General features: G+C 39.4%; 1 long non-coding RNA gene across 1 annotated transcript in view; it reads left to right on the top strand.

Annotated features, from left to right (window-relative positions):
* The window catches only part of LOC128649250 (uncharacterized), a 114,140-nt gene extending 97,490 nt beyond the window's left edge, over positions 1–16,650 (top strand). Inside the window, exon 3 of the long non-coding RNA XR_008400657.1 lies at positions 16,363–16,650. This is a non-coding gene — a long non-coding RNA (uncharacterized LOC128649250). The remainder of the gene's footprint in view (positions 1–16,362) is intronic.
* Positions 16,651–18,682: the final 2,032 nt, after the last annotated feature.

Below are 18,682 nucleotides of genomic sequence, written 5' to 3'. Positions count from 1 at the left end.
CCTTTTGCACAAGCGTCTGGCAGAGGTTCCAGACGTCCAGGCATTTTGTCAGGCTTTGGTTAGAATTAAGCCTGTGTTTAAACCTGTTGCTCCTCCATGGAGCTTAAACTTGGTTCTTAAAGTTCTTCAAGGAGTTCCGTTTGAACCCCTTCATTCCATTGATATCAAACTTTTATCTTGGAAAGTTCTGTTTTTGATGGCTATTTCCTTGGCTCGTAGAGTCTGAGTTATCAGCTTTACAATGTGATTCTCCTTATCTGATTTTCCATACAGATAAAGTAGTTCTGCGTACAAAACCTGGGTTTTTACCTAAGGTAGTTTCCACCAAGAATATCAATCAATAGATTGTTGTTCCATCATTGTGTCCTAATCCTTTTTCAAAGAAGGAACGTCTTTTATATAATTTGGACGTAGTCCGTGCTTTAAAGTTTTACTTACAAGCGACTAAAGATTTTCGTCAAACATCTTCCCTGTTTGTTGTTTACTCTGGACAGAGGAGAGGTCAAAAGGCTTCGGCAACCTCTTTCTTTTTGGCTTCGGAGCGTAATATGCTTAGCCTATGAGACTGCTGGACAGCAGCCCCCTGAAAGGATTACAGCTCATTCTACTAGAGCTGTGGCTTCCACCTGGGCCTTTGCAAATCTGTTCAACTGAAGCCTCATTTTTAAAGCGGCGACTTGGTCTTCGCTTCATACCTTTTCAAAATTTTACAAATTTTATACTTTTGCTTCTTCGGAGGCTATTTTTGGGAGAAAGCTTCTACAGGCAGTGGTCCCTTCCGTTTAAGTACCTGCCTTGTCCCTCCCTTCATCCTTGTACTTTAGCTTTGGTATTGGTATCCCACAAGTAATGGATGATCCGTGTACTGGATACACCTAACAAGACAAAACATAATTTATGCTTACCTGATAAATTTATTTCTCTTGTGGTGTATCCAGTCCACGGCCAGCCCTGTCCTTTTAAGGCAGGTCTAAATTTTAAACTACAGTCACCACTGCACCCTATGGTTTCTCCTTTCTCGGCTAGTTTCGGTCGAATGACTGGATATGGCAGTTAGGGGAGGAGCTATATAGCAGCTCTGCTGTGGGTGATCCTCTTGCAACTTCCTGTTGGGAAGGAGAATATCCCACAAGTAATGGATGATCCGTGGACTGGATACACCACAAGAGAAATACATTTATCAGGTAAGCATAAATTATGTTTTTTTCATGATTCAGATAGAGCATGCAATTTTAAGCAACTTAAATTTACTCCTATTATCAATGTTTTTTCCTTCTCTTTGTATCTTTTTCTTTCTAATGACACGGTGAGTCCACAGATCATCATAATTACTGTTGGGAATATCACTCCTGACCAGCAGGAGGAGGCAAAGAGCACCACAGCAAAGCTGTTAAATACCACTCCCCTACCCACAATCCCCAGTCATTCTCTTTGCCTGTAAATAGTTGCAAGGAGGTGGCAAAGTTAGGTGTCTGGATAAATTTCTTCAATCAAGAGTTTATTTTCAAAGCAGAACAGGTTGTTCTGATCTTTGCTGGGGTCTAGCAGTAGTCCATGTCAGTCTCTTCAGTAGAGCAGTGGTGGCTTTTAAGCATTTGGGAAATAGTGGGGTATAATCCCCACTGTGCCTCTCAAACAGTTTGTTGCTGCCCTTTTTGGAAGCCTGTGTAGGTTTATTCAGTCTTCCTTTTTTTTACTGGTCTATGAGAGGGTGGAGGTCTCTCAAACCGGGTGTGCTGCTCTGCTGCCAGGCAGAGGTAAATTCAGGTAAGTGTCTTACTTTAATTTCTGGCATCAGGAATTTAGGCACTTTTACTTTTATGTGGGACACGTTTTTGGTAATAGGATGGATGGCAGTGGATGGATGCAGGCACTGGGGACTTTGTGGCTCAGTTTTTTTATTTTTTTTTATTTATGTATATTAAGGCAGCATGTGTTTTTTAATGTTTGTGCTGCTGTGGAGGGACTCAGTTGTTCCGTTGCCAACTTGTTTTTAATGGCGGCCGTGTTTGCTTTGCTAGGAGACGCCCACGACTAGGGCAGGCTTTTTCTGTGGCGACAAGTAGTTTGCGCGCCTTCCGGTTTCTCTTCATTTGTAGTTCCGGATCGGCTCTTTGCAACGCTGCTGAGCTCGCCTGTGGGTTGTGTTTGCGGCTCTGCAAAGTCCCTGTTGAGTCTTTTTCTCCGGTTGTTGGCAGGACAGGTAGGCACCTCAGCAAAGAGGGCTGAGGTGAGGGCTTGCCGGAGGTCTTTATTTTTTGTTAAACATTGCTGTATTGTTTGCTTGGCTGCTGCTGAAGATACTTATCTTTTATAATTTAAAGGCGCAGTAAAGTGTTTTTTTTTTTTTTAGTACTGTTACTGCTGATAAATATAAAGTTTAATTTTAAAATTTAAAGGAGTAGTAATTTCTTTTGAGTGAAGTTGCTGCTGTTGAATATAAAGTTTAATTTTGAGATTTAAAGTGACAGTAACTTTTTTTGTTTTGTAATTTAAAACACTTTTTTTCTTTAAATTGGTGTTTTTTTGGGTGAAGATGGACCAAAATGCCCTGCAAAATGTTACATGCAGCTTGTGTTTTGATTCCAATGTGGAACCACCAATCCCTTTTTTGTCCCTGTATTGACAGAGCTTTACATTACAGGGATAGACTACCCAGATATCTTCTGCAATAACTGATGCGCTGTCTGCTTTTCCCATGTTACAGGGAAAGCGCAAGAGGAAATTTAAGGAATCGGTGAGTAAGGTTTCTGATTCAGTTGTGACTATTCCGAAGGTTCCCTCCTAGAAGTCTGAGGATGATTCTTCGGTTGTATCGGAGGGTGAAATTTCAGATTCAGATAGTGTTACTCCTCCTTCTGATGCTGAGGTTGTATCCTTCAGGTTTAAACTAGAACACCTCTGTTACTTAAGGAGGTTTTGGCTACTTTGGAGGCCTCTGACTCGACTGTCGTCACTCCTAAGAAGTCTAGTAAGCTGAATAAGTACTTTGATGTTCCTTCCGCAGTGGAGGTTTTTCTTGTTCCTGACCGTGCTTCAGAGATTATTGCACAGGAGTGGGAGAAGCCTGGAATTCCTTTTTCCCCTTCTCCAATTTTTAAGAAGATGTTTCCAATAGCCGATTCTATTAAAGAGTCTTGGCAGATGGTTCCCAAGGTGGAAGGAGCAGTTTCCACTTTGGTTAAAAGAACCACTATTCCCATAGAGGACAGTTGTTCTTTTAAGGACCCTATGGATAAGAAGTTGGAGGCGTTACTCAAAAGGATGTATGTTCACCAGGGTTTGCAATGGCAGCCTGCGGTGTGTATTGCTACTGTCACTAGTGCGGCAGCTTGTTGGTTTGATGCGTTGTCTGATTCTATTCAGACTGATACTCCTCTTGAAGGGATTCAGGATAGGATTAGGGCTTTGAAGTTGGCCAATTCCTTTATTACGGATGCTTCCTTACAGGTCATCAAGTTGGGAGCAGAGATTTCTGGCTTTGCTGTTCTGGCACGCAGAGCCTTGTGGTTGAAGTCTTGGTAAGCTTTTGTCAATTCCTTACAAGGTTAAGGAAAAAAGAAAAATAATTCCTTACAACGGTAAGGAAAAAGCCGATACACCAAACGGCGAAACATGTTAAGGGAGGGATGTTGATTTTTTCCAACGCCTAACTCTTTTTAACTAACTAGCAAATAGATGTGACACTAGTAATAAGTTAATTCCACTAAATAATATAGTGAACAGTTGGCTGGGTTGTGGTTGATAAAACATTCAAACATTTGAAAAAGGTCTGAAGCCAGATAGCTTTATGCAAAAGCAGTTCAAACGCAGCGGTTACATAGCAGAAAAATTTGAATCCTCTATACCGCCCAAAACCAGCAAGTAGCAATATATTTAGTAACAAGTTGCTATAAGCCTAATAGTTACTTATTTGTAACATATCAATTTAGTTTAAGAACCTTTTTTTATGTTCTAATATAAACAATGTTAATAGTGTAATAGTAACTGTTACCAAATATTATTTCTTTCATGTAATTAGCAAGAGTCTATGAGCTAGTGACGTATGGGATATACATTCCTACCAGGAGGGGCAAAGTTTCCCAAACCTCAAAATGCCTACAAATACACCCCTCACCACACCCACAAATCAGTTTTACAAACTTTGCCTCCTATGGAGGTGGTGAAGTAAGTTTGTGCTAGATTCTACGTTGATATGCGCTCCGTAGCAGGTTGGAGCCCGGTTTTCCTCTCAGCGTGCAGTGAATGTCAGAGGGATGTGAGGAGAGTATTGCATATTTTGAATGCAGTGATCTCCTTCTACGGGGTCTATTTCATAGGTTCTCTGTTATCGGTCGTAGAGATTCATCTCTTACCTCCCTTTTCAGATCGACGATATACTCTTATATATATATATACCATTACCTCTGCTGATTTTCGTTTCAGTACTGGTTTGGCTTTCTACAAACATGTAGATGAGTGTCCTGGGGTAAGTAAGTCTTATTTTCTGTGACACTCTAAGCTATGGTTGGGCACTTTTGGGCATTTTTTCCCATTCCTGAAACTGTCATTTAAGGAATTTGATCAATTTTGCTTTATATGTTGTTTTTTCTCTTACATATTGCAAGATGTCTCACGTTGCATCTGAGTCAGAAGATACTTCAGGAAAATCGCTGTCTGGTGCTGGAACTACCAAAGCTAAGTGTATCTGCTGTAAACCTTTGGTAGCTGTTCCTCCAGCTGTTGTTTGTATTAATTGTCATGACAAACCTGTTAATGCAGATATTTCCTTTAGTAATGTACCATTACCTGTTGCAGTTCCATCAACATCTAATGTTCAGAATGTTCCTGATAACATAAGAGATTTTGTTTCTGAATCCATCAAGAAGGCTATGTCTTTTATTCCTCCTTCTAGTAAACATAAAAAATCTTTTAAAACTTCTCTTTATACAGATGAATTTTTAAATGAACATCATCATTCTGATTCTAATGACTCTTCTGGTTCAGAGGATTCTGTCTCAGAGGTTGATATTGATAAATCTTCATATTTATTTAAAATGGAATTTATTCGTTCTTTACTTAAAGAAGTACTAATTGCTTTCGAAATTGAGGATTCTGGTCCTCTTGATACTAAATCTAAACGTTTAGATAAGGTCTTTAAATCTCCTGTGGTTATTCCAGAAGTTTTTCCTGTTCCTGGTGCTATTTCTGAAGTAATTTCCAGAGAATGGAATAATTTGGGTAATTCATTTACTCCTTCTAAACGTTTTAAGCAATTATATCCTGTGCTGTCTGACAGATTAGAATTTTGGGACAAAATCCCTAAAGTTGATGGGGCTATTTCTACCCTTGCTAGACGTACTACTATTCCTACGTCAGATGGTACTTCCTTTAAGGATCCTTTAGATAGGAAAATTGAATCCTTTCTAAGAAAAGCTTATCTGTGTTCAGGTAATCTTCTTAGACCTGCTATATCATTGGCTGATGTTGCTGCAGCTTCAACTTTTTGGTTGGAAACTTTAGCGCAACAAGTAACAGATCATGATTCTCATAATATTATTATTCTTCTTCAACATGCTAATAATTTTATCTGTGATGCCATTTTTGATATTATCAGAGTTGATGTCAGGTTCATGTCTCTAGCTATTTTAGCTAGAAGAGCTTTATGGCTTAAAACTTGGAATGCTGATATGTCTTCTAAATCGACTCTACTTTCCATTTCTTTCCAGGGTAACAAATTATTTGGTTCTCAGTTGGATTCTATTATCTCAACTGTTACTGGTGGGAAAGGAACTTTTTTACCACAGGATAAAAAATCTAAGGGTAAAAACAGGGCTAATAATCGTTTTCGTTCCTTTCGTTTCAACAAAGAACAAAAGCCTGATCCTTCATCCTCAGGAGCAGTTTCAGTTTGGAAACCATCTCCAGTCTGGAATAAATCCAAGCCTTCTAGAAAAGCAAAGCCAGCTTCTAAGTCCACATGAAGGTGCGGCCCTCATTCCAGCTCAGTTACGTTTTTTCAAAGAAATTTGGATCAATTCTGTTCACAATCTTTGGATTCAGAACATTGTTTCAGAAGGGTACAGAATTGGTTTCAAGATAAGACCTCCTGCAAAGAGATTTTTTCTTTCCCGTGTCCCAGTAAATCCAGTGAAAGCTCAAGCATTTCTGAAATGTGTTTCAGATCTAGAGTTGGCTGGAGTAATTATGCCAGTTCCAGTTCTGGAACAGGGGCTGGGGTTTTATTCGAATCTCTTCATTGTACCAAAGTAGGAGAATTCCTTCAGACCAGTTCTGGATCTAAAAATATTGAATCGTTATGTAAGGATACCAACGTTCAAAATGGTAACTGTAAGGACTATCTTGCCTTTTGTTCAACAAGGGCATTATATGTCCACAATAGATTTACAGGATGCATATCTGCATATTCCGATTCATCCAGATCATTATCAGTTCCTGAGATTCTCTTTTCTGGACAAGCATTACCAGTTTGTGGCTCTGCCGTTTGGCCTAGCTACAGCTCCAAGAATTTTTACAAAGGTTCTCGGTGCCCTTCTGTCTGTAATCAGAGAACAGGGTATTGTGGTATTTCCTTATTTGGACGATATCTTGGTACTTGCTCAGTCTTTACATTTAGCAGAATCTCATACGAATCGACTTGTGTTGTTTCTTCAAGATCATGGTTGGAGGATCAATTCACTAAAAAGTTCATTGACTCCTCAGACAAGGGTAACCTTTCTGGGTTTCCAGATAGATTCAGTGTCCATGACTCTGTCTTTGACAGACAAGAGACGTCTAAAATTGATTTCAGCTTGTCGAAACCTTCAGTCACAATCATTCCCTTCAGTAGCCTTATGCATGGAAATTCTAGGTCTTATGACTGCTGCATCGGACGCGATCCCCTTTGCTCGTTTTCACATGCGACCTCTTCAGCTCTGTATGCTGAATCAATGGTGCAGGGATTACACAAAGATATCTCAATTAATATCTTTAAAACCGATTGTACGACACTCTCTAACGTGGTGGACAGATCACCATCGTTTAATTCAGGGGGCTTCTTTTGTGCTTCCGACCTGGACTGTAATTTCAACAGATGCAAGTCTTACAGGTTGGGGAGCTGTGTGGGGATCTCTGACGGCACAAGGAGTTTGGGAATCTCAGGAGGTGAGATTACCGATCAATATTTTGGAACTCCGTGCAATTTTCAGAGCTCTTCAGTCTTGGCCTCTTCTGAAGAGAGAATCGTTCATTTGTTTTCAGACAGACAATGTCACAACTGTGGCATACATCAATCATCAAGGAGGGACTCACAGTCCTCTGGCTATGAAAGAAGTATCTCAAATTCTGGTTTGGGCGGAATCCAGCTCCTGTCTAATCTCTGCCGTTCATATCCCAGGTATAGACAATTGGGAAGCGGATTATCTCAGTCGCCAAACGTTGCATCCGGGCGAATGGTCTCTTCACCCAGAGGTATTTCTTCAGATTGTTCAAATGTGGGAGCTTCCAGAAATAGATCTGATGGCGTCTAATCTGAACAAGAAACTTCCCAGGTATCTGTCTAGATCCCGGGATCCTCAGGCGGAAGCAGTGGATGCATTATCACTTCCTTGGAAGTATCATCCTGCCTATATCTTTCCGCCTCTAGTTCTTCTTCCAAGAGTAATCTCCAAGATTCTGAAGGAATGTTCGTTTGTTCTGCTGGTAGCTCCGGCATGGCCTCACAGGTTTTGGTATGCGGATCTTGTCCTGATGGCCTCTTGCCATCCGTGGACTCTTCCGCTAAGACCAGACCTTCTGTCGCAAGGTCCTTTTTTTCCATCAGGATCTCAAATCCTTAAATTTAAAGGTATGGAGATTGAACGCTTGATTCTTGGTCAAAGAGGTTTCTCTGACTCTGTGATTAATACTATGTTACAGGCTCATAAATCTGTATCTAGAGAGATATATTATAGAGTCTGGAAGATTTATATTTCTTGGTGTCTTTCTCATCATTTTTCTTGGCATTCTTTTAGATTTCCGAGAATTTTACAGTTTCTTCAGGATGGTTTAGATAAAGGTTTATCCGCAAGTTCTTTGAAAGGACAAATCTCTGCTCTTTCTGTTCTTTTTCACAGAAAGATTGCTAATCTTCCTGATATTCATTGTTTTGTACAAGCTTTGGTTCGTATAAAACCTGTCATTAAGTCAATTTCTCCTCCTTGGAGTTTGAATTTGGTTCTGGGGGCTCTTCAAGCTCCTCCTTATGAACCCATGCATTCATTGGACATTAAATTACTTTCTTGGAAAGTTTTGTTCCTTTTGGCGATCTCTTCTGCCAGAAGAGTCTCTGAATTGTCTGCTCTTTCTTGTGAGTCTCCTTTTCTGATTTTTCATCAGGATAAGGCGGTGTTGCGAACTTCTTTTGAATTTTTACCTAAGGTTGTGAATTCCAACAACATTAGTAGAGAAATTGTGGTTCCCTCATTATGTCCTAATCCTAAGAATTCTAAGGAGAAATCGTTGCATTCTTTGGATGTTGTTAGAGCTTTGAAATATTATGTTGAAGCTACTAAGTCTTTCCGAAAGACTTCTAGTCTATTTGTTATATTTTCCGGTTCTAGAAAAGGCCAGAAAGCTTCTGCCGTTTCTTTGGCATCTTGGTTGAAATCTTTAATTCATCATGCCTATGTCGAGTCGGGTAAAACTCCGCCTCAAAGGATTACAGCTCATTCTACTAGGTCAGTTTCTACTTCCTGGGCGTTTAAGAATGAAGCTTCGGTTGATCAGATTTGCAAAGCAGCAACTTGGTCCTCTTTGCATACTTTTACTAAATTCTACCATTTTGATGTATTTTCTTCTTCTGAAGCAGTTTTTGGTAGAAAAGTACTTCAGGCAGCGGTTTCAGTTTGAATTTTCTGTTTATGTTTTTCATTAAACTTTATTTTGGGTGTGGATTATTTTCAGCAGGAATTGGCTGTCTTTATTTTATCCCTCCCTCTCTAGTGACTCTTGCGTGGAAAGATCCACATCTTGGGTAGTCATTATCCCATACGTCACTAGCTCATGGACTCTTGCTAATTACATGAAAGAAAACATAATTTATGTAAGAACTTACCTGATGATAAATTCATTTCTTTCATATTAGCAAGAGTCCATGAGGCCCGCCCTTTTTTGTGGTGGTTATGATTTTTTTGTATAAAGCACAATTATTCCAATTCCTTATTTTATATGCTTTCACACTTTTTTCTTATCACCCCACTTCTTGGCTATTCGTTAAACTGATTTGTGGGTGTGGTGAGGGGTGTATTTGTGGGCATTTTGAGGTTTGGGAAACTTTGCCCCTCCTGGTAGGAATGTATATCCCATATGTCACTAGCTCATGGACTCTTGCTAATATGAAAGAAATGAATTTATCAGGTAAGTTCTTACATAAATTATGTTTTCTCTGCAAAGTATCACTCGATCTGTTATATAAACTGGTCTATGATACAAACATCCTTTTGCAATAGTTAGAATCTCTATGCAAAGTACATTCATACAGATCTGTGGGCCAGTTCAAACGCATGAAATCAACCAAAGTAGATGCACAGTCTGCATTAAAGACATCAACATCACTATTATAATCGCTATATAGCGACAATAGATCATCAAACTTTGTTAGACTTGATATACAGATAAGGAACTATTAATCATTGATATTTACTTCAAATAAATTACTAACACTCCTTGCATAACTACGAAACAGTATATATTCTGGATACAGTAGTGTCAAATAATTATATGAAGTATTCTTAAATCATTAGTTTATACAAGTGGAAACATTATTTTATTTTGACCTCAATAATAATATTAATTATACTATAAGAAGACTTATTTAAAATGACACACTCAATCTAAACATCACTACCATTATTCACAAAGGGGTAGCTATGAATGAGAAAGCAGGTTATGTTAAAATATAATAATACACAAACAATTAGTAGTGCTCTTCTTGTAAACTAACAGAATTCTGTGAAAGTCTGAAAGTATATATTTAACTACTTAATTTCAACATTTACAAACAAATGTATTGACATAATATAATCATTATTGAGATTGTTACATACGTTACAATCTAAACAATTTTCCATAAACATAATAACAGTCAGACTAGCGATATTTTACAATCTTCTAATCTCCAGTAAACCATCTCACTGATGTTAAAATTGTTCTAATCATAGAGACAATACGCTCTAAAAAAACAATCCCAAAATCTTACAAGATTAGATCTCACTAATATTAAGCATATCACAACTGTATAATTCATAATAACGTGCTGTTCATGATCTTGCAAAGCATTATAACATATGTTTACTTAATTATCACATAGTATTTTTCTGAATCCCATAGGAATGTACAAGGAATAAATTTACCTAATATGAATAGAGACTAGCCAAATATTATCAATACCTATAAACTCGACTTCCATTTTTAATATATTCATATAGTAACCTGAATTTGAATTTCCTTTGCACATAATTCTGCAAGTACTTAATTTCAGAATTACAACAACCCCAATTCACATTTAACCAAGTGTGTTAGCATCTTCATATGTCCTCAATCTATGTTTTTAATCTTACAATTTTTATTAACATTTTTTCAATAAAAGTTATATTTTAATCATATCATCTAAATTACCACTCCATGTAAATATGATGCCTTAACATTTTTTTATCAGGGGAAGAGGAAGTGCTAATTAGATGCATCCTGTTTGTAGTCAATCCTTCTTGTTTTGACTGTAATTTTTCCAAAGGGTAAGACCTTGTTTGGGCCTCGTTTTGGCTGAAATTATTTCAGATATTACGGGAGGAAAGGGTCATTCTCTCCCTCAGGATAAGAGAAATAAATGGAAAGGGTGTCAGAGTAATTTTCGTTCCTTTCAAAACTTTTCAGGTAAGCCTTCCCCCTCCTCTTCCAAGCAGGTACAGTCCAAGTCCTCCTGGAAGTCCAATCAGTCTTGGAACAAGGGGAAGCAATCTAAGAAGCATGTTACTGACTCAAAGTCAGCATGAAGGGTCTGCCCCCGATCCGGGAGCAGATCTTGTAGGGGGCAGACTTTCCTTTTTCGCTGAAGCCTGGGTTCAGGATGTTCCAGATCCCTGGGCAGTGGACATCGTTTCGCAGGGGTACAAATTAGAGTTCAAAACCTTTCCACCCAGGGGCAGGTTTCTTCTCTCAAGGTTATCTGTAGACCAGATAAAGAGAGAGGCGTTCTTACCTTGTGTCCAGTATCTTTCTGACCTGGGAGGTATAGTTCCTGTTCCAGTACAGGAGCAAGGTCTGGGATTCTATTCCAATCTGTTTGTATTTCCCAAAAAGGAGATCTCAAGAGCGTAAACTAGTTCCTCAGAGTTCCATCTTTCAAGATGGACACTATTCGGTCCATTCTTTCTTTGGTTCAGGAGGGTCAGTTTATGACCACAGTGGATTTAAAGGATATGTATCTGCATATTCCCTTCCAGAGGAACCATCACAAGTTTTTGAGGTTTGCGTTCCTAGACAGACACTTTCAGTTTGTGGCTCTTCCATTCGGTCTTGCAACAGTTCCCAGAATTTTCTCAAAGGTCCTGGGAGCGTTGTTGGCAGTGCTCAGGTTGCAGGGTGTTGCAGTGGCACCTTATCTGGATGACATTTTGGTTCAGGCATCATCTTTTCAGCTGGCGCGCTCCCACGTATAGAAGGTGAATTTAGGAAAAAGTTCCTTGATTCCAGCTACAAGGGTTGTGTTCTTGGGAACCATAATAGATTCTCTGGAAATTAAGATTTTTCTGACAGAGGAGAGAAGAACATAGGTATTAAACTCTTTTCTTTCCCTTTTCCTCGGCCGTCAGTGGCTCAGTGTATGGAGGTTATTGGTCTGATGGTGTTAGCTATGGACATCATTCCGTTTGCTCAGTTCCATCTTAGTTATGCATGCTCAGACAATGGAACGGGGATTATGCAGATCTGTCTCCGCAAATTGTACTTGATCAGGCGTCAAGAGATTCTCTTCCGTGGTGGTTGTCTCAAGATCTTCTCTCCCAGGGAACCTGCTTTCACAGACCTACCTGGGTGATTGTCACCACGGATGCCAGTCTGCTGGGATGGGTCCATTAAGGGCTCAGGGTTTATGGACTCGGGAGGAGTCGGTTCTTCCCATAAATATCCTAGAGCTGAGGGCAATCTTCAATGCTCTTCTGACCTGGCCTCAGCTTCAGCCCAGTTTATCAGGTTTCAGTCAGACAACATAACGTCAGTGGCTTATATCAATCATCAGGGAGGAACTCAGAATTCCTTGGCCATGACAGAGGTAGCCAAGATTTTTCAGTGGGCGGAGACTCACAACTGCTATCTGTCTGCGATCCACATTCCAGGGGTGGACAATTGGGAAGCAGATTTTCTGAGCAGACAGACTTTTCATCCGGGGAAGTGGGAACTTCATCCGGAGGTGTTTTCCAGCTTGATTCTCAAATGGGGACAGCCCGAGTTGGATCTCATGGCATCTCACCAGAATGCCAAGCTTCAGAGGTATGGGTCGAGGTCAAGGGGACCCTCAGGCTGTTCTGATAGATGCTCTGACAGTTCCTTGGAATTTCAGTCTGGCATTCATGTTTCCTCTGTTTGCATTTCTTTCTCGGGTCATTGCTCGGATCAGACAGGAGAGGGCATCAGTGATTCTCATCTCACCAGAGTGGCCTCGCAGAATATTGTATGCAGATCTGGTGGAGAGGTCATCTCTTCCACCTTGAAAACTTCCGCTGAAGGCCTTCTACTTCAGGGTCCCTTCCTTCATCTAAATCTCGTTTCTCTGAAGCTGACTGCTTGAAGATTGAACGCTTGATATTTTCTAAGCGGTGGTTTTCTGAGTCGGTAATTGAGACTTTGATTCATGCTCGCAAGCCTGCAACTAGAAAGATTTACTATAAGATATGCAGTAAATATCTGTATTGGTGTGAATCCATAGGGTTCTCTTGGAGTAGAGTTAGGATTCCTAGGATTTTGTCTTTTCTCTAGGAGGGTCTATAGAAGGGTTTATCTGCAAGTACCTTGAAGGGTCAAATTTCTGCTTTATCTATTTTGTTACACAAGCATCTGGCGGATGTGCCAGATCTTCAATCTTTTTGTCAGGCCCTGGTTAGAATCCGGCCTATGTTTAAGTTTGTTACTCCTCCTTGGAGTCTTAATTTGGTTCTTAGAGTTCTTCAACAGGCTCCGTTTGAGTCTATGCATTCTTTGGATATCAAGATGTTATCCTGGAAGATTTTGTTTTTGGTTGATATTTCTTCGGCTCGAAGAGTTTCAGAGCTTTCAGCGTTGCAGTGTGAAGCTCCTTACCTTATTTTTCATTTTGATAAGGTGGTCCTGCGTGTACTGACTTAGGTTTCCTTCCCAAAGTGGTTTCGGATAGGAATATTAATCAAGAAATCCTTGTTCCTTCTTTGTGTCCTAATCAAACCACCTGGATGTGGTTTGTGCGTTGAAGTATTATTTGCAGGCGACTAAGGATTTTCACCAGTCTTCTTCTTTGTTTGTTGTTTTTTTCTGGGAAGCGCAAGGGTCTGAAAGCTACGGCTACTTCTTTCTTTTTGGCTGAGGAGTGTTATTCACTTGGCATATGAGACTGCTGGACAGCAGCCTCCTGAGAAAATCACGGCTCATTCCACGAGGGCTGTTTCTTCTTCTTGGGCTTTCAAAATTGGAGCTTCTGTGGAACAGATTTGCAAGGCTGCCACTTGGTCATCTTCATACACTTTTTTTCAAAATTTTACAAATTTGATACTTTTTCTTCGGGTGAGGCTTCTTTTGGGAGAAAGGTTCTTAAGCGGTGGTGCCTTCTGTTTAGGTTTACTCTCTTGTCCCTCCCTTATCATCTGTGTACTCTGGCTTGGGTATTGGTTCCCAACTGTAATTATGATGATCTGTGAACTCACCGTGTCATTGGAAAGAAAAGAAATTTTATGCTTACCTGATAATTTTATTTATTTCTTGACACGGTGAGTCCACGGCCCGCCCTGTATTTTTCAGACAGTTTATTTTTCTATAAACCTCAGGCACCTCTGCACCTTATATTTCTTCCTTTCCCTTTCGTCGAATGACTAGGGATTGTGGGTAGGGGAGTGGTATTTAACAGCTTTGCTGTGGTGCTCTTTGCCTCCTCCTTCTGGTCGGAGGTGATATTCCCTACAGTAATTATGATGATCCGTGGACTCACTGTGTCAAGAAATAAGAACATTTATGCTCATCTGATAAATTTATTTATTTGAAAAGCAGGAATGTAAGCTTAAGAGCCGGCCCATTTATGGTTCAGAACCTGGGTTGCACTTGCTTATTGGTGGCTAAATGTAGCCACCTATCACAAGTGCTAGCCAGGATGCTGAAACTAAAAATGGGTCGTCTCGTTAGCTTATATTCCTATTTTTTCAAATAAAGATACCAAGAGAACGAGCCGGCCCATTTTTGGTTTCAGCATCCTGGTTAGCCCTTGTGATTGGTGGTTACATTTAGCCACCAATAAGCAAGTACAACTCAGGTCTGAACCAAAAATGGGCTGGTTCTTAAGTTTACATTCCTGCTTTTCAAATAAAGATACCAAGAGAACAAAGAAAAATATTAGGAGTAAATTAGAAAGTTGCTTAAAATGGCATGCTCTATCTAAATCATGAAAGAAAAAAATTGGGTTTAATATCCCTTTAAAGGGACAGTAATTAAACTTTCATTATTCAGATAGGACATGTAATTTTAATCAACTTTCCAATTTACTTTTAGCATCACATTTTCTTTTTTCTCTTGGTATTCTAAGTTGAAACTAAACCTAGGTAGGCTCATATGCTAATTTCTAAGCCCTTGAGGGCTGCCTCTAATCACATGCTTTTTAAATTGCTTCTCACAACAAAATACTTGATAGTTCACGTGGGCCATATAGTTAACAATGTGTTAACGCACAGGGAGTTATTTAAGATTTAGGACAACACAATGCTAAATGCAAGTCAATAGATAATAGTCACAGTCATGTGATCAGGGGGCTGTCAGAAGGTTCTTAGATACAAGGTAATCACAGAGGTAAAAAGTATATTAATATAACTGTGTTGGTTCTGCAAAACTGGGGAATGGGTAATAAAGGGATTATGTATCTCTTAAAACAATAAAAATTATATTGTAGACTGTCCCTTTTAAGTTGAATCAGTGCTAAACTACAATAAAGTTAGAAAGGAGCGCAGATCTACCCAATCTCCTTTTCCTTCATGTGTGCAAACAACAATTAATGGTAAAGCCCTTAAAATGTTTTAGTTTGTTATTGGTTAGCAAGGGTCCTTTTTGTTCTGGGGAACAGGGAAATTGGTGGAAACCCCAACCCCCTAAAATAATATACTCATATTGACAAAATAAAGTGGCATTATTGACCGCAAAATTCTTTACAGATATAAAGGTGCATTATCATGCAGCTTACAGAAATAACATGCTTTAATTTATTAGAGCATATAAATTTTGCATCACTGGCCTTAGCACTGCAGCTTCTGAGCAAAATGTGGCTGATGATTGTGACTTCCTATAATTTCCACTCCCGATTAACTTACCAATAGTTTCTTGCTTGCGATCTGCAATGCTGGTACAGGGCAATTCCGAACATGGAAGATCATATGCTGTTTGACTGCCTATCGCTGTAGTGGTTTGGGGGCATACCTTACTAAACTTCACTGCTGTTTTTAGGTGTTTTGCTTAGTTTTAAAGGGAGGAAAAACCTATTTATTTTTCTTTTGGGATTTGTTTTTTTGGTATCTGTTGTTGAAAAGCATACCTAGGTAGGCTGAGGAGCAGCAATTCACTTTTTGATCTAGCTGTTGATAGGTGTCTGCATATGTATGCCTTTTGTCTTTGGCTCTCCCTGATGTGTTCAGCATGTGCATTGATGCTCCTTCAACAAAGCATATCAAGAAAATGAAGCAAATTTGTTGATAGAAGTGAATTGGGACATTGCTTTAAATTGTATCCTGTATTTCAGGGGTAAGCAACCTTTGACCCCCAGAGGTTTTTAAATGACATTTCCCATGATGCTGAGACTCTTTTTATGCTGTCTGAGCATCATGGGAAATGTAGTTCCAAAACATCTGGGGGCCCAAGGTTGCTGACCCCTGCTCTATCTAATCACCAAATAAATAAAAAAAAAAAAGAGGTCTCATATACCTTTAATGTTTTGAACATTTAAATTCACTATTGAAAAAAATCTTCAAACTTAATATAAAAGACAGATAATGATTTGATTCTGTTATTTGTGTCGCTAGATTCTAAAAAGTACAGATTGGTTGTCTACAAAAATTATACTTTTTACTATTATTATGAAATTATGTTCCTATTTTCCCAAAATTTTTTCTGCTTTGTTTATTTTAGGATTTAGTTGTTAGACTGTCTGATGATACGGATCCATTTTTTCTGTATAATCTCACTCTAGGGGAGGAAGACTTTCAAAGGTAAATTCCAATATATCTTAAAATAATTGCATTTTCTTGTGATAGCTCGCAATCCATACTTAAATAAATCTGTTTAACAGCAGCTGTGCCACAATTGTGTGGTCCTTTAACACTGCAGATGCCTAATTTGCTAATTTTATTTTATTAGCATTGTCAAGACCTGTATTAAAATGTAATCCATTAACATGCTTGCTTTGCAGACCATTACTTGTCTGAATACATTTGGGGGATATTCTGCATGTTCGTATTTATATAGGTGATATGCATAAATGTTCATTTATTTGACATCCTTTCATAGGCTTTTAAGAAAACCCCTACTGGCTCTACTCCAGCATTCTGTTTAAAACTGTCCGCTGAGCAATTTGATGGAAGTTTCTTCTTTTTGTTTAAGCGAACCTGCATTGATATGCTGCAGTGTAAATGCTGATCCTTGTTTTGATCCTTTAATTCTTTAGTTGTGTGTGTGTGTGTGTGTGTGTGGGGGGGGGGGTATAGTTTGCAAGTAATACATTTTTACTTTCATTCCTTTTTACCTTTTCTTTTGAATGACACGATGAGTCCACGGGTCATCTAATTACTATTGGGAATATCACTCCTGCCCAGCAGGAGGCGACAAAGAGAACCACAGCAAAGCTGTTAAATATCACCTGCCTTCCCTCCAACCCCAGTCATTCTCTTTGCCTATGTTAGAGCAAGGACGTGGTAACGTTAGGTGTTGGAAAGAAGATTCTTCAAGCAAGATTTTATTTTTTAAGCAGTACAAGATTGTTCTGTTTTGTCCTAGTCGAGCAGTGGTGGCTTTCAAGCAATGGGAACTTGTGGGGTACAATCCTCACTGCGCCTACCATGTATTTAATGCTGCCCTAACATTGAAAGCCTGAGTAAGATTACAGTCTTTGTTTCTTTTTTCCACAGGTCCATGTGAGGGATCATGCCTCTCAAACCTAGTGAGCTGCCTTGCAGATTTCTGAGGTAAGTGTTGAGTTTAATTTTTCTGGGATGTATACAGGAAAAACTGGGCACTTTATTACAATTATGTGACACCAGACATTCTCCTATATAGTGGGGGAGCATATAAAGGTAGGCAGTAGTAGCAGGCACTGGGGCTGAGGAGTATAAATGAGGCTCAAATTGGTGTGGTTTTCACTTCTCCCGGCGGCTTGACTTTAAAATACTTTTTTTCTAATGACAAGTCCATGGATCATCTAATTACTAATGGGATATATCACTCCTGCCCAGCAGGAGGTGGCAAAGAGCACCACAGCAAAGCTGTTAAATATCACCTCCCTTCCCTCCCACCCAGTCATTCTCTTTGCCTGTGTTAGAACAAGGAAGTGATAAAGTTAGGTGTTAGAAAGGGATTCTTCAATCAAGAGTTTATTTTTTGAGTAGTACAAGTTTGTGCTGCTTTGTTCTAGGGTGTAGCCGTAGTCCACATCGGTCTCTTTAGTAGGGCAGTGGTGGCTTTAGTGCAATGGGAACTTGTGGGACTTAATTCTCACTGCGCCTCCCATATAATTTATGCTGCCCTGATTCTGAAAGCCTGAGGGGAATACTTATTTCTGGGGAAGAAGCACTCAGAACAAGTGGGCACTTTATTCAAAAACAAGAGAGTGTCAAAATGATGGGCTATTTTAAGTCAAAACATTTTATTTTGAAGGGACACTTAAACTCTCCTATACTGGAGAGGACTCTCAGAAAGCAGGTTATGCAGGTACTGGGGCTGAGAATAGGTTGTTTGGCTGGTATATACTGGTGGTTTCACTTCTCCCGGCGGTTAAACTATAAAACAATATGCTGACCGGGAGATTGTTATTTTGAGATGCCAACGAGGGGCGGAGCTAAGCGAGGCAGCAATCTGCGCGCCACTTTCTTTCTTACTTCCGATTGTGGAGGAGACAGAATTCAAGGGGTTGTCTAAAAACACATGGTTTTCTCAAAGCATACGTTTCTAGGACCGGAAAACGGCTCATCTCGTCTGCTGCTGAAGTCCGGATCATTTAGCTACTAACAGGGACTAAACTCCGGTGTTTGCAGGGCAGTTAGGCACCTCCGCAGAGCAGCTGAGGTGTAGAGGTGTTTCTTTTCATTTATTTAGCTTAATACAGCTTTCTGCAGTTTTAAGTAAAAAAAATTGCCGTTTAAAATTTAGAGACCGTAACATTTTTCTCAATTTTATTTTTTATTAAAAATTTGAGGTAATTATTGCTAATTTGAAACATTGTGAGTCAGAATGGACC

Source organism: Bombina bombina, chromosome 2 (genome assembly GCF_027579735.1).
Source record: "Bombina bombina isolate aBomBom1 chromosome 2, aBomBom1.pri, whole genome shotgun sequence".
Classification (NCBI taxonomy): domain Eukaryota; kingdom Metazoa; phylum Chordata; class Amphibia; order Anura; family Bombinatoridae; genus Bombina; species Bombina bombina.
This window is presented reverse-complemented; position numbering and strand designations above follow the sequence as displayed.